Source organism: Pieris napi, chromosome 13 (genome assembly GCF_905475465.1).
Source record: "Pieris napi chromosome 13, ilPieNapi1.2, whole genome shotgun sequence".
In the NCBI taxonomy this organism is placed as follows: Eukaryota; Metazoa; Arthropoda; class Insecta; order Lepidoptera; family Pieridae; genus Pieris; species Pieris napi.
The window spans coordinates 4,230,126-4,244,326 of record NC_062246.1 but is presented as its reverse complement, the minus strand read 5'-3'; positions in this window follow the sequence as shown (position 1 = coordinate 4,244,326).

Sequence of the window (14,201 nt, the reverse complement as noted above, 5' to 3'; positions counted from 1 at the left end):
GTCTAAATACATTTTCTATACTAATATTATAAAGAGGAAAAGTTTGATTTTTGTTTGTTTGAAATAAATAGGTTTCGAAACTACTAGACCGATTTCAAAAATTCTTTCACCGTTGGCAAGCTACAGTATTCCCGAGTGGCTATTTATTCGTACCTATTGTACCTATTCGTACGTATTGATCCTTATCAAAACAAATATCAACGTTTCACATAAGCTACAATTTAATGGCATAACCACCAAAAAAGCATGGTGGATTGGTGTTCTCCTGCCGTTTTTCTTGAATAGTTTACTACTATGTAATATAACAAATAATCTTAGCCACAGCAACGCTTGGCCGAGTCGACTAGTGTATTATAAAGTAATATAAAAACGTATGTGTTATATTATATTTTTATTGGATTTTTTAAAGCGCTCCTGGCAATTGCTTGCAAAACTAATATTTTTCATAGAAATGCTTGAAAAGCGGGTTTTATACGGTTAATAGGTTTTTAAATTCCCGGTAGGGTCTCATTTTATTTCACTTAAAGAATACATATTGAGAATTTTTATTTCTTCGTATATCGCTTTGGTAAAGGTATTAAGGCGTGAGCATGAGCACTTGAGCAGTGTTGGCCTAGTGGCTTCAGCGTGCGACTCTTATCCGTAAGGTCGTAGGTTCGATTCCCGTCTGTGCACCAATGGACTTTCTTTCTATGTGCGCATTTAACATTCACTCGAACGGTGAAGCTTTGCTTTAGACCCAAAAAGTTGACGGCCCAGGCACAGGAGGACTGATCACCTACTTGCCTATTAGATTTAAAAAATGATCAATCTGAGTCCCAGACCTAAAAAGGTTATAGCGCCACTATTCAAACCTACATCGCCTTTCAAGTCTTCAGCTAATTCATTATATTTTTTCTACTAAAATATGCTAATACGAAAATATTATCTGTCTAATTACTAACTAACACAATCATCATAAACATATTGACCCGAAAATTTAACTGACTCACACAGGGGATTCATAACGAGTAAATTTCCAAACAAATCAAGGGTAATTTAGATTATCATAACATATTTTAGCCGAATTAAACCCCGATCGTAATCTGATTTAAACCCGACATACGAATCTGACATAAAACCCTCCTGACGCGATATTGCTTGTAAATTCCATGTTTTTAATAACTTTACAGAGGGCAATATTTCGAGTTTAATAAATTGCTCGGAAAAGGTTTGACACCATTTTTTTGGAATGAGCATTGTTCTGTTCTGTTTATATGTGTGAATAAAATATGATTAGTGTTAGCTTAGTGGCTTGAGGGCCTCTCCATCCTGAGGTTGTGACTTCGAATCACCGCTGGACTACAATGAAGTATTTGTTTTAAGTGTTCAATTAACTCGTTCGGTGAAGGAATCTAGCATGCTTGAACCACTGGTTTTTTTTAAACAAATGAGTACGGCTTGTGACTATATATAGTGTGCCTCTCAAAGTGTGGATTTGCATGGCTGAATAAATAGAATTTATTATGCCATTAAAGACGAGCTAATGATTATTAGAACCGAAGTCGTTCATCTCATAGTCACGAATAAACTAACTTGTTGAAGTAATGTTTATTTAAGCAAATCTTGGCAACACAGGGCAAGTTTTTACAGTAAATGCATATCGAAGTATATAAATGTATTTATTTCACCCAAATATTCGCTGATTCTCTTTGAAATGATTTCGTCATGTCAGTCGTATTATTGGAAGCTTATTGTAGTCGCAGGGGAATTGACTGATAAACGTTAGTAATGGTAACAGCTTATTCTTTATGTGTATTCATTTTAATTCACGTTTCTGATTCGATTTTACTTTATAAGTTATGTATAATTAAATTCAGCCAACAAACCGTAATTGTGATATAAAATTATAAGTCCTACCATTTAATATCCTTTTTGTTTTTAATAAAGTTACTGATTTCCGGCCGCCAGTATTTTTTCCAGTTTTTACAACTTCAATAAATTATTGGTATGTTTCAGTTAATACAACCAAAAAAAATATATTGATGAAATCCGTTTGGTGGTTTTTGTGTTTATCGCGTACATATACAAACGCGATCAGGGGACTTAATTTTAAAAAAAAAGTGCGTGCGTACAATGTAGGTACACATGTCAGAAACTTCTTTGGCAAGCTAATTTTTAACTTGTTCAATGTTCATATTAATACAAATCAAAAACTTTTCCGAAAAAAATTTTCCGAGACTTAGAGGGAGGGAACAGGAAGATATGTTACGAATTCAATGAATTTAACTGTCATTAAAATATTAAAAGTGTCGAAATTTAATACAAATAATAAATTTAATTTATTTCTCCGATAATAAAACACGTGACATTTAAGATTTCAATAAAAAATAATCATGAAACAGATTCAGAAATCTGAGGAAAAGACCTAAAGAGGTTCCTCTGATTTATTTTTATTTTTTATATATATGTAAAGTAAGCATTAACTAAAGAATGACTCTAAGTAGTTAGTTATCTAATGTTCAAATGCAAATGAACAGAAATGAATAATTCAATCACAAAATATATTCGTTGTGGCCTTCCGATCGGATCGTCCGTCGAACATTGAATCACAAATGCTGTCTATAAATCAATCATCCCACTTTTGAGGGCCGTTACAATAATACCTATACGATGTGAAAAACCATTGTTATTGAATATATTACAGCTTCAAAGGTCAGTATCTATTTATTCATAATAAGCGTTTATTAACGTGGTTTTAGAATACCATGGTGAAGTAGTGGGAATTTTCTTATGCGCTACTTATCTATGCGATGGACTAGCCTTAGACTCAAAAAAAAGGATGCGTGTACTTATGTACACGCGTAAGAAGTTATACTTCTTTGGCATTATTAAAAATAGTTTTTAATTGCATGCAAATAATAAATTACAATTAAATAATCAAAGACTGGAAAAGGAGTCATTATAGTCAATAAAGTTCAGTTTACATTTGAAAAATTAAATAAATAAATATTTATTATTATTCTCTTACATTAAGTGTAACATAAATTCTATTATTATTCGAATGTTGTTTTTAAATTATGTCCAATGCCGTTGCATCTTCCGTGGGCAACTTCATTCTGTTAATTTTGTGTAACGGTGCGCGCGCATCATAAATTTCACTCTTATCAATTTTTCATAACGCGCCTAAAGAAATATAACTTCAAAAAGTCGACGGCGTGTGTCAGGCACAGAAGGCTCATCACTTATTATAAAAAAATAAATGATGACGAAATACATCCAGAATTCCACCAGTGTTTTTGAAGCTAAGAGCCATATATGATACTAATAGTACATCGCAGCCACAAAACAAAGACCATTAAGAGACATACAATACACGTACTCAGAGCAAAGTCAACACGATGACAAATGCAGGGAAGATTGAAGAAAATTAAATTCTATTGAAAATTTTCTTGCAGAACTCGGAGAGTGCGGAAGAATAAAAATAATTCATTTTCTATCGAGAGTGCGATTCAATTTGTAAGTATTGTCGTATTTCTGTAATTATTTAGTTTCTTTGACAGACAAAATGTGAGAATTCACAGTTTCCTGAAGAGTAAGATAAAGATAAGAGTAGATAATGACGTCTAAAGTTCTAAGGAAGTCTGTAGTCTTTGGAACTCATTATCTAGTTATTATAACTTAACCTAATATTATTGGACTAAAAATGCATCATATAAAGATTTCAACAAATTGAAATCATGTTAGTCAATTATAGTAAAGTTTTTTACTATTATCCTTCAATCTTAATATATATAAATTACGTGTCTCGTTGTTTGTCCGCTATGGACTCCTAAACTACCGAACCGATATCAATCAAATTTGCACACCGTGTGCAATTTGATCTAACTTAAAAGATAGGATAGCTTACATTTCAATTTATACACGCAATATTATTTATTTGCAAAATATTTGTTTATTATTTGATAGTGACAATTCTAACAGATGGCGCTGTGTTGTAAGTACCAACGTTTCACATAAGCTACAATTTAATGGCATAACCACCAATAAAGCATGGTGGTCCCCATGACTGGTGTTCTCCTACCGTTTCCCTTGAATAGTTTGCTACTATGTAATATAACAAAAACCTTAGCCACAGCAACGCTTGGCCGGTCTGCTAGTAATATTATATATTTTCATGTCGATAATAACAAAATAAAAAATAATTGAAATAGAATTGTTTTAATATTATAATTAATATTTATATCTACTGTTATACACCGAAGATGTACCTACTACTGAGGCATAGATATAATACAAAAAACAATTACCCAACAATGGTGATGGTTGCTGGCCTCTTGCTACATAATCGGTTATTAATACTAGGAAATAAAAAAATAAACGTGTAGACGCGTTTGTATAGGCTTCCATGGGAACTTAAAAAAAGAATCTGGAAAGCAGATACTGGACATTTATAGCACATCCGGTCTAGTTGTTTATTTAAAGTGTTTTTAATACGGGTATAATTTCAAAGCTTTCAAGCATTTTTCGTTCTAATTTTCCACCGATGCGCGACAAAATAATGATTCGTTCGAATCGATATATTTTTCAAAAGAAATGCAGAGTCCAAAGAAAACATTTCTGTCCGACCTAATTTTTATTTTTCATTTTAAAATGACGCTAAAGCATCGCTGCGAGATGTTTTTAGTTAAAATTTTATTTTAAAATTCAACTAGATGTTTTTACGTAGCTTTCATTTGAAATATTGACTAAAAGCAAAAAAAGATAAGTGCGGCGTTCCACAATAGTTGTGCTCATTTTTCGTAATTCTGTTTGGTATACCTTAAATTAATTTATTGATCTTGAAATTCAGATATGAACTCTTTCAGCCTACACGTAAGGAAACATTAGTGAAAATGCATCGGTTTTATACTTTATTAATACTTATAATAGGTACATCTGACGTATATGCAACTTAGCCCTAGAGATTTTGAAAAACTGATACTATTTAGGGTTCTTAAAAAAGGGATTTACAATAGGGCGACACAGTACTTAGTGTAGACCTATTTAAAAGCTTTTTCAGTTTAAATTGGTATTCCATTTCGTAATTATTGCATTGTTTTAGGGAAAACAGCCCTAAAACTGGTTTCCGACTGCTTCTCCACCAAATCAGTCAAAGAATCCAGTATATGTAGGCATTATATATGTATGCTAATAATATTATCTTCATGTGCCCATTTTCTTCAGTCAAAGAGCACTGGCATTTTTCCAGATAAAGATAAAAAGGAGGAAATTAAAAACTAGAACATACACAGCCAAAGTCGAAGTTCTGTGTCCGGTATTCACTGCCAACTCTGCCTAACAATGATGTGGAGCGATTAGGGGGCTATAACATTTTATGTGTTACTTTATAAAATAAGTAAGAAGTTAACAAGCAGAGCAGTGTTGGCCTAGTGGCTTCAGCGTGCGACTCTCATCCCTGAGGTCGTAGGTTCGATACCCGGCTGTGCAGCAATGGACTTTCTTTTTATTTGCACTTTAAATATTCGCTCGAGCGGTGAAGAAAAACATTGTCAGGAAAGCGGCTTGCCTTAGAACCAAAAAGTCGACCGCGTGTGTCAAGCACAGGAAGTTGATCAACTACTTGCCTATTAAGGTGCGTACAGACTATATAACATAACATGTTATACAACATTGCTATACAACATTGCTATACAACATGTTTCAGATAATGTGGACACTGAATGTTATAAAACGTGTTATAATAACATGTTATTGATATGTATGCTAGGACGAACCCAGTATCTACGTTTTTTTGTTTTTCTTTTGGTATTTAAAATGGTTATATAACATTGTTATTCTAATGTGTACAGTATTGTTTTATGTTATAATGTTGAATAACAAGGTTACATAATGTGGACGTGTTATAAAACACAAGTTATATAATATGTTACATAGCCTGTACGCACCCTTACATTTAAAAATGATCATGAAACAGATTCAGACATCTGAGGCCAAGACTTAAAGAGATTTTAGCGCCACTGATTTTTTATAGTGTTGTATTGTACTAGAATATGTAATAATGTATACTTGTTGCCTTGACTTCAATCGCCTACACAGGAAAATATATAATTAGACACATGAGATTATTTGCAAATGATTGACAAATGATCATGAAACAGATACAGAAATCTGAGATCTTAAAGGGTTGTAGCGCCACTGATTTATTTCTTATTTGCATGAAGTTACCAAATAACCCTATGCCTTTCCTAGAGAGGTGAGGATGTAAAACGATTCACAAATCGTCAGCGCGTGTCGTTCGCTTGTGATTGGTTAACCGCATATCTAACATATCACGATAATACGTCCATTTGTCGAATCGCTGTCAAACGCCAGTCGATGTTGTTTCATGTCAAACGCTTAGTTAAATTCCACAATAGCCACTTGCCATCACTTGATATTTGAGGGGGTCAAACAGAACGATCGTAACGTATCTGTGATTAAAGAGATGTTTTTGGCCAATTATTATCAAATGGAACGCATTATCGTGTCAAATTTTGTTTCAAAGCGTTGTTTTCCGTTCATACGTTTCGATAGGACAATAAAGTGTTTTCAAATAGTCTATATTATTGTTCTAGACTACATGTTTTATTAGAGTTCGAAAACAAATAAACTTAAATTAATAGCAGGGGAACGTTTTCAAACACAAATATAATATTACAATTTTAGTTTATGGAGAGAAAATTTATACTAGAATAGTTTTATGTAAATAGTAATGTTCCTACTTATATTTACATAATATAGTTTGTTCTACGCAACTATAAACTCAAATGACAACTGGAAATGTAGTTGTCGAAGTATTTTTTTATTATACTACGTATTAATATGGACCATATACTTCGCAAACACATAAGAGCGAGATAGGAAACTGAAAAAACTTAGATTGAAGGTAATAAAAACTACTTTCCCATTAGGGTATGTTGACAGTGATTGATGAATTCATTCCATTGTTTTTATGTATTAACATTATACCACGTAGCAATTAATTTATAAAGCTTTGAATTACAATAAAATCACACACATGTCACATCATAAAATGTCTATTTGTAGATATCATATTACTTGCATATGTGCTATACGTATATAAGAAAAATTCAACATTCTACAAAAATATATAATATGTATTTAGACAATTCATATCTTTGCCGATAAATATACATATATTTATTACCCCCTGTTCTATAACAAAATAATAACTGTGTGTTTCTTTTTTAACACTGGCTCGAATGTTTAACCAGGAAAGGAACTTAAAAGTATTGTTTTTATAGTCACATATTACAAATTAAATATATGTATATTTATCGGCAAGGATGTGAATTGTCTAAATACATATTATATATATTTGTATACAACATTGGTTAATATTTTTTTAATTTTCCTACTTATTATTACTTATGTTTTATAATAATTAATACCATACAATTTATATTCTTATAATACAGAGACATTAAACTATTTACTCCCCAACCCATAATTTGAATACAAGATTTCATATTAATCACTCAAAGTGGCTACCAAAATACTATAAGCAAGCAAGCTGTGATGCGGTTAGATTGTAAAATGTGAGTAAATTATATAAGAGAATATTAATAACTTAAACATACCCCTTACAAAGTTTACTCCACAATAACATTAATGCAGCGTAAGTTTGCACCGGATAATGTTCATCTTAAAATAATAACTTGATACAAAGTAGTCAAGTAAGCAGCTAAATAGATTTCACTCTGAGCTTACAGCGTTTTTCCTAGTTTAAAAGTAATAAAGCTGAAAATTAAGTTTTAAAACAATAATAAGTAATTTAAACTTCTATTTTGATTTAATGTCTATCTAGCATACAAAGCTCTTCGACTTGGAAGGTATTTTAAAAATTGAAGGATACACTGTAGTCATAAAAAATCGAAATAAACTTTTTATAATCCTTATGCTTACATAGTGAATATTTTCTTCCACTTAAAATGGAACTGATAGAAATCAACATTAGGAAGCTTTTGTTATTTAATTATTCAAAAAACAACCCATACAACTAATTAATTAGGTTTTGAAAATTCGACATTTTAAATATGTTACAAACGAAAAATGATTTTTAATTGATGTCATCTGTGATGGCTATTTTTGGTTTGACATATTATGTTGGTGTGGTATTTACACCAAAATCAACAGATCATATGACAATCAAAACATAATTTTTTTATGGATTTATCTTGGAAACACGACTTAAAATTGTAATATTTTAAGGATATATGAAATGTACAAAACTAGATAAAAGAAACTGTAGATAAAAAGGTAAGCTTAATGCGATGCGATTTAAGTCAAATGGATGTGATTTGAGTTTAATGCCATGATTTAACATGCACTATTAAGTAGTACTTTATCGACATGCGTTGCTAAACGATTGAGTTTACGTGGAAGTGATGTGACAATATTGTTCCCAATCGAGCTTTCAAAGCTCAATTTGTGTCCACTATTTAGTATACAGAACCAAAGCTTTGGTAGCTACGTAAAATTTTATATTTGTTTTTGAGGAAAACAATCAAAAGAATAAATAAAATATAAAGGAAGAAATCAAAGATAACAGTTATAAAAATGGGTAACCGATATGACACGAAATTACAGAAAAAATATGTAGGTATATTTGAATCAACGCATTCACATTGAATTAAAAAACAAACCATGTAGTTTTATGGTGGTAATTTTATTTCGTACTTGAATACATCGTTAAGAAAATATTAAGAAGAGTATTACGTTGCATGATTCCATTTACTGCGTCTTAGAGAAACTCTATATTAGCTCTTTTTGTAGGTAATATTACATGAAAAGACCGACCTGGCAGTAATGTAAATTGCATGATGAATTTAACTTACGGTACTTATCTTTTTCAACATATCACAATGTGTGTGAGAAGCGTTTAAATAGAGTTAGAAAATACGTTATTAAGTGGCTAAATGCTTTAAAATAACGTTAAATTTTCACGTTGCCTAGTTAACATATATTGATCGCATGATTTCGCTACACAATTTTCGCATTTACACACAAGATTATGATATATTTTTGACGGGCTTAGGAAATTCATACATGCAAGTGTTTTTATTTTCAAATAGTTTTAGAAGTGCATTAAGTTTGAGCAAATAACAACACAAAGTTGCTGTTAGTTTACCATAAATTATGAATGAGGTTTTATTGCATACTAGTTGGTCCTCGTGTAATCCAGTATTAAGTCTTATATTAGCAGCGGCAAATAATTTATAACTGACTGTAAATTTGTTGGATGTAATTAAATTTAAAAGTTGTTGAGAGAATAGATAATTTAGTTTTAATAGCGAAAAATATATATAATACTTTTGGAGGTTAGCGTATTCGGTTATGTTCAGACATACAGGAAGAGCACCTGATTGTGTTCCATTATACTTATCTAATGTAAAGCTACGGCTTCCTAGATAAGCGGTGCCGTTATCTAACGGCCGTAATGTAACGTTGGGTGACGTCACCCATACGTTGTCTATAAATAACATCGGAGTAGGTTTTCTAGAGAACGTTGAGTGTCATCGTAACGTCAAATGGGGCTGCTGTCATTTGCATGACGGCCATCATAGCGGTGATAAGCATTAGTTCAATGTTTTTCGCGTGTAGCGGTGCCCATATTTAATTAACACAATTGAGTTGGACGAGCGAAAATGATTGTTTTTATGCATTAAGTTAAAAAGTAAAGACGGCCGTTATTAAAAACCGTAAATGACAGCCGTTAGTTAACGGCACCGCTTTTCTAGGAAACCTAAGATTAACAACCATAAAATGACGGCCGTTAGTTAACGGCACCGCTTTTCTAGGAAACCTAAGCTTAAGCGACACTCAGACTTGGATAAAGTTATTATGCACGTGGTTTTGACAAATAAAAATATTTTTTCTTTAATTAAAGACTATAAATTTTGACTAGAGCTTATAATATTATGATTGCGAAATCAATATTACACCAAATTATCCGCATCGTCCTACTTTAATAAGAGACGCATTAATTTTATAATAAATATCAAAGTTTTTAACTTAAAACTTAGGCACACTTTAACGGGCAGTGTCGGTAATAAATAGAAAAGTAAATGTTCTGTAACTTTTGTGGTACGGAGATATTCTTTTAGTTAAAAGCCCGGGAAGAATGCACGATTCTTCATAATGTTTAGAAAGATGGTCACACTGCACTTTTTCAAATTATTACGCGCTTTACCATACTAAAGTCAGTTTAATTATCTCTGATAATAGATAATTAAGTATGATAAAAATATTCTATTCGGTTACGGCAGCTTATTAAGCGGCTTCGCATTTAATTAAACTAGTTCTTATTACTTTATTTATATATGAGAGCATAAAAAATAAACTCTTAAATATATTTCGGTTGATATATGGCAGCGGTGTTTTTGAACATACACGAAAATAACATACGCAAACCCATTTTCGGGCTCTTTTAGATCGAACAACATACATTAAATACTTATTTAGTATTAATTAAAAGAATTCCTTTCTTGTTCTGCCAAAATATTAAATCAGCGTTATTTTATTATAAAATCACACAACAAATGTAAGCTACCAATATCCTGTTTTCAGTGGAATTTTCCGAGATTTTTCACGAAAAGCGAGAACCAACGTTATAATTTAAGTACTCAGGGTAAGCTGGGTAGGATCAGACAGATGAGGCGATCGTGATCCGAATTTGAAACACAACTGCGCTATGCCATATGTGTATAACATATTGCTTGGGATATATGAAATACTATGTTGAATTTATTTATTAAATTGTAGCAATTAAATATTTTAATTTTCATACGTTCACGTGGTATGTCAATTTGAATGGTTGTTATGGAAATTAATAGACATAATATTTTGTATCTATAAAGAAAGGAAATACGCTTATATTTCTAAGAGCGAATTAATTTTTAAAGAAAATAAACGACATCATCCATATTACAATTGTATATGTTACTACACATATTATCTAAAGTATTTCATATGTATTTTTATATATAAAGTATGTAAATGTAAGCTACGTGTTATAATGGGATTCAACTCCTAGTAAAAAGATTTTAGCTAGGCACAGAAATTTTAAGTAATAAAGCATTTCCAACAACAAACAACATCGAATGTATAAACGTTATATGTTAAACTCAATGTAAGTAAAAGGTTAAAAAAAGTGCGTGCGTCAAAGTACACATGTCAAAAGTGAAACTTATTTGGCAAACTATTTTTTAAGTCTTGCTCATATTTATATAAATCCAAAACTTAGGATTACTTAGAAGAAGGGAAAAAGGAAGATATGTTAGGAATTTAATGAATTTGATTGTCATTTAAATATTATAAGTGTCGAAAATTAATTCAAATTATAAATTAATTTCTTCGATAGTAAAACACGTGGCATTTTAATTTACAATTCGTTATTTGAGATTTCAATAAATTATTTTGCATAAAACATAATATACTAATATTTCATAAATTCTCTTTACGAAATTTTAATTTTAAAAATATAATTTCTATAATTCACCCTTTTCACTCTGTCTCAATCGCTCTTTCACTTTTCTTTGACAAAAACGCTGCACATCCTCGTGACACTAATATTATTATTATTGCGTTTCATCCGTGAAAATTTTACCCTCATGCGCCTAAAGTAAAACTTTCACTTCAAAGAAAACATGTTTATCGAAATTAGCGTACACAGCTTTAACAATTTCATAAAAGAAAATCACAGTTACTTATTCATACACTAACATTTGCACATGGTCCTGGTTAGACCCGAAAAGCAATATCATAAGCGCAATATCCTACCGCAATGCTAGGAAACGTCACGACATGGTATCCATACAAATTGTATTGACTTCTTATTAAATTAACTCATGAATTATAGATTGAAATGCCGCCTACTTGTGACGCTGATGCATTTATTTTTGAATTGAATATTATAATATCCTCTATAAATTCACATTTCGTGACTATTTGAATTCTAAGTTAAAATTTAATATCGTGTATGTGGGGGAAAAAGTCAATTATATTTTAACAGTGTATAGGTTGGATGTGCTGACTGTTACGAAGTCATAGAATCGAATTTTGGATAGCGACCAATGTATATTAATTATGTTAATGTGCGATAAAAAGTATAGTGAAAGTTATACTTCGATAATTGATCCTTGAAGCTTAAGCACGATGTGATAAATTGTATCTTTAGTATATAAGTTCTCATGTAAGTGACTATTGTCTGTTATGAGAATAAATAAATGTCTTTAAACCTAAAGTGATAAAGATGCCATGGCGTAGACGCAAAAATTATCATATACTTGACAAACTTTATATACATTTTAGGCATATCAATAAAAACATTGTCGGGATCATAATAGTACGGTAGGAGAAAGAGTTGCTACACATTTGGACCGGACATAAACTTGTTGCAGATTCGAAGAGATTTTCAGATTTAAAGATGCGCACATCCGGCGCAGGAGCCAATCAGACAGCCACTCCAACTCTACGTTGGACCAAACGCACTAATAAATGATTGACACATTGACATTGATAAATTATAACTTAAGACGACTATGATATTACGGAAATGCCATTCTAATAAAACAAAAGATACCGAGTTCTTTTTCTCCGACACACTACATACGATCTGTCAATTGACATGTTTTAATCGAATCCATTAAAAAGTGGAGTACTTAAGAGCCCTTGATTAAAAAAAAGAATGTAATCTATCCGGCGGTCGTTCCAAAAAGCAGTGTTAATTCCAAACCAACTAAGCCTTTTCACGTTTCCCGAGTATTTTTGTAAAGTGAGTTTCTGTGGGTTTAATTGGAAGAGAACACTCGACTGTCAACGAGTTGTTAAAGTAAATGCTCGTTCGAGTCGAGCCGCTTTGCCTAAATTTTCTAAAGGCTTATGTATAATAGACATTCGAAAATGTTTTTTTTTACGAAATATGCACATATTATTTTCTGACGTAAAAATGTGGTACATTACCATATTACAAAGGTATAACTTAATTCATGTCACAATCAACAATTATTAATTGAAAATAGTAAAATGGACCCGTAACCACGATTGGTGAGAAACGTCGTCATTAAATCGTAATAATTAAATTCGTTTCAAAAAATATATCACAAATTCATTATAACGTACAACGTATAGAACTTTTTTCATGGTGATTTTAAGAAATATTTTACTTGAAAAAAATTTACATTGAAAATTACATTGTTTGCTCTTACTAACACATGTGGTAAGCCTGAAATAACATTCACGGCATACAGAGTTTCGGGCGGACAATTTCTGAAAATCTTACAGGTCCTCAAATTGCCTCACCTGAGGTTCACCGGGTTTTCGGGATTCTTGTGGTGTAGTGTATGTTAGCCTTAATCACAGTTTTAACTTAATTTAAACCACATTTGGAGAACTTCAGCGGAGTTCGTGAATTTTCAGTTGGAAATGAGACGTCTGGGAAATCCAGTTTCACTGATTGCGTTATAAACATTTTATATTGTCACTACTTCGTCAACTTGAATAATAAAAGTTAAGAATGACTATTGCCTATGACTTCGCGTAGTTAACTTATACCATGGTAATGTTGTCGTATTACTTATATCGTGGTAATATCGTCTACTACAATTTTTCTACATGAGTGTATTAATTTTTATTTGTTTATTTATAGGTCGTTAAAAACATAAACACCTACAGAGGGTAAAGTACAAGAACAGTATAAAATATAATTAACAAAAAAGACCATGTAATAAAATGTAATAATAACTAAAACTAAACTAAATTTAAACTAAAATCTAAAGAGAAAAAAAAATTATAAAAATGTAAAAGCTACTCTTAGGGTTTATGAGTCACAATGAATATATAAGTAATTACGAGGCAGAAGATAAATGCTAAAAAGATTCTAAAATAAATTTAAAATATGAGCTTGTCTGATATCAAGAAGTAAGGAGTTCCAAAGCAGGATACTTTGTATAGTAAATGAGGAGTGATAGAATTCAGTTTCATGAGTTAGATTGTAAAGAGAATGCAGATCAAAACTACCGCCAAAAAGGAACATACAATTTTGCTTTGAAAAATTTGTATCTTGAGCCGCAATAGAATAGCTACTCTTTACAATCTTTACAATCTATCAATTTACTCTTTAAAATCTACCAGTTTAAAATCAAAGTGAAATATACAAA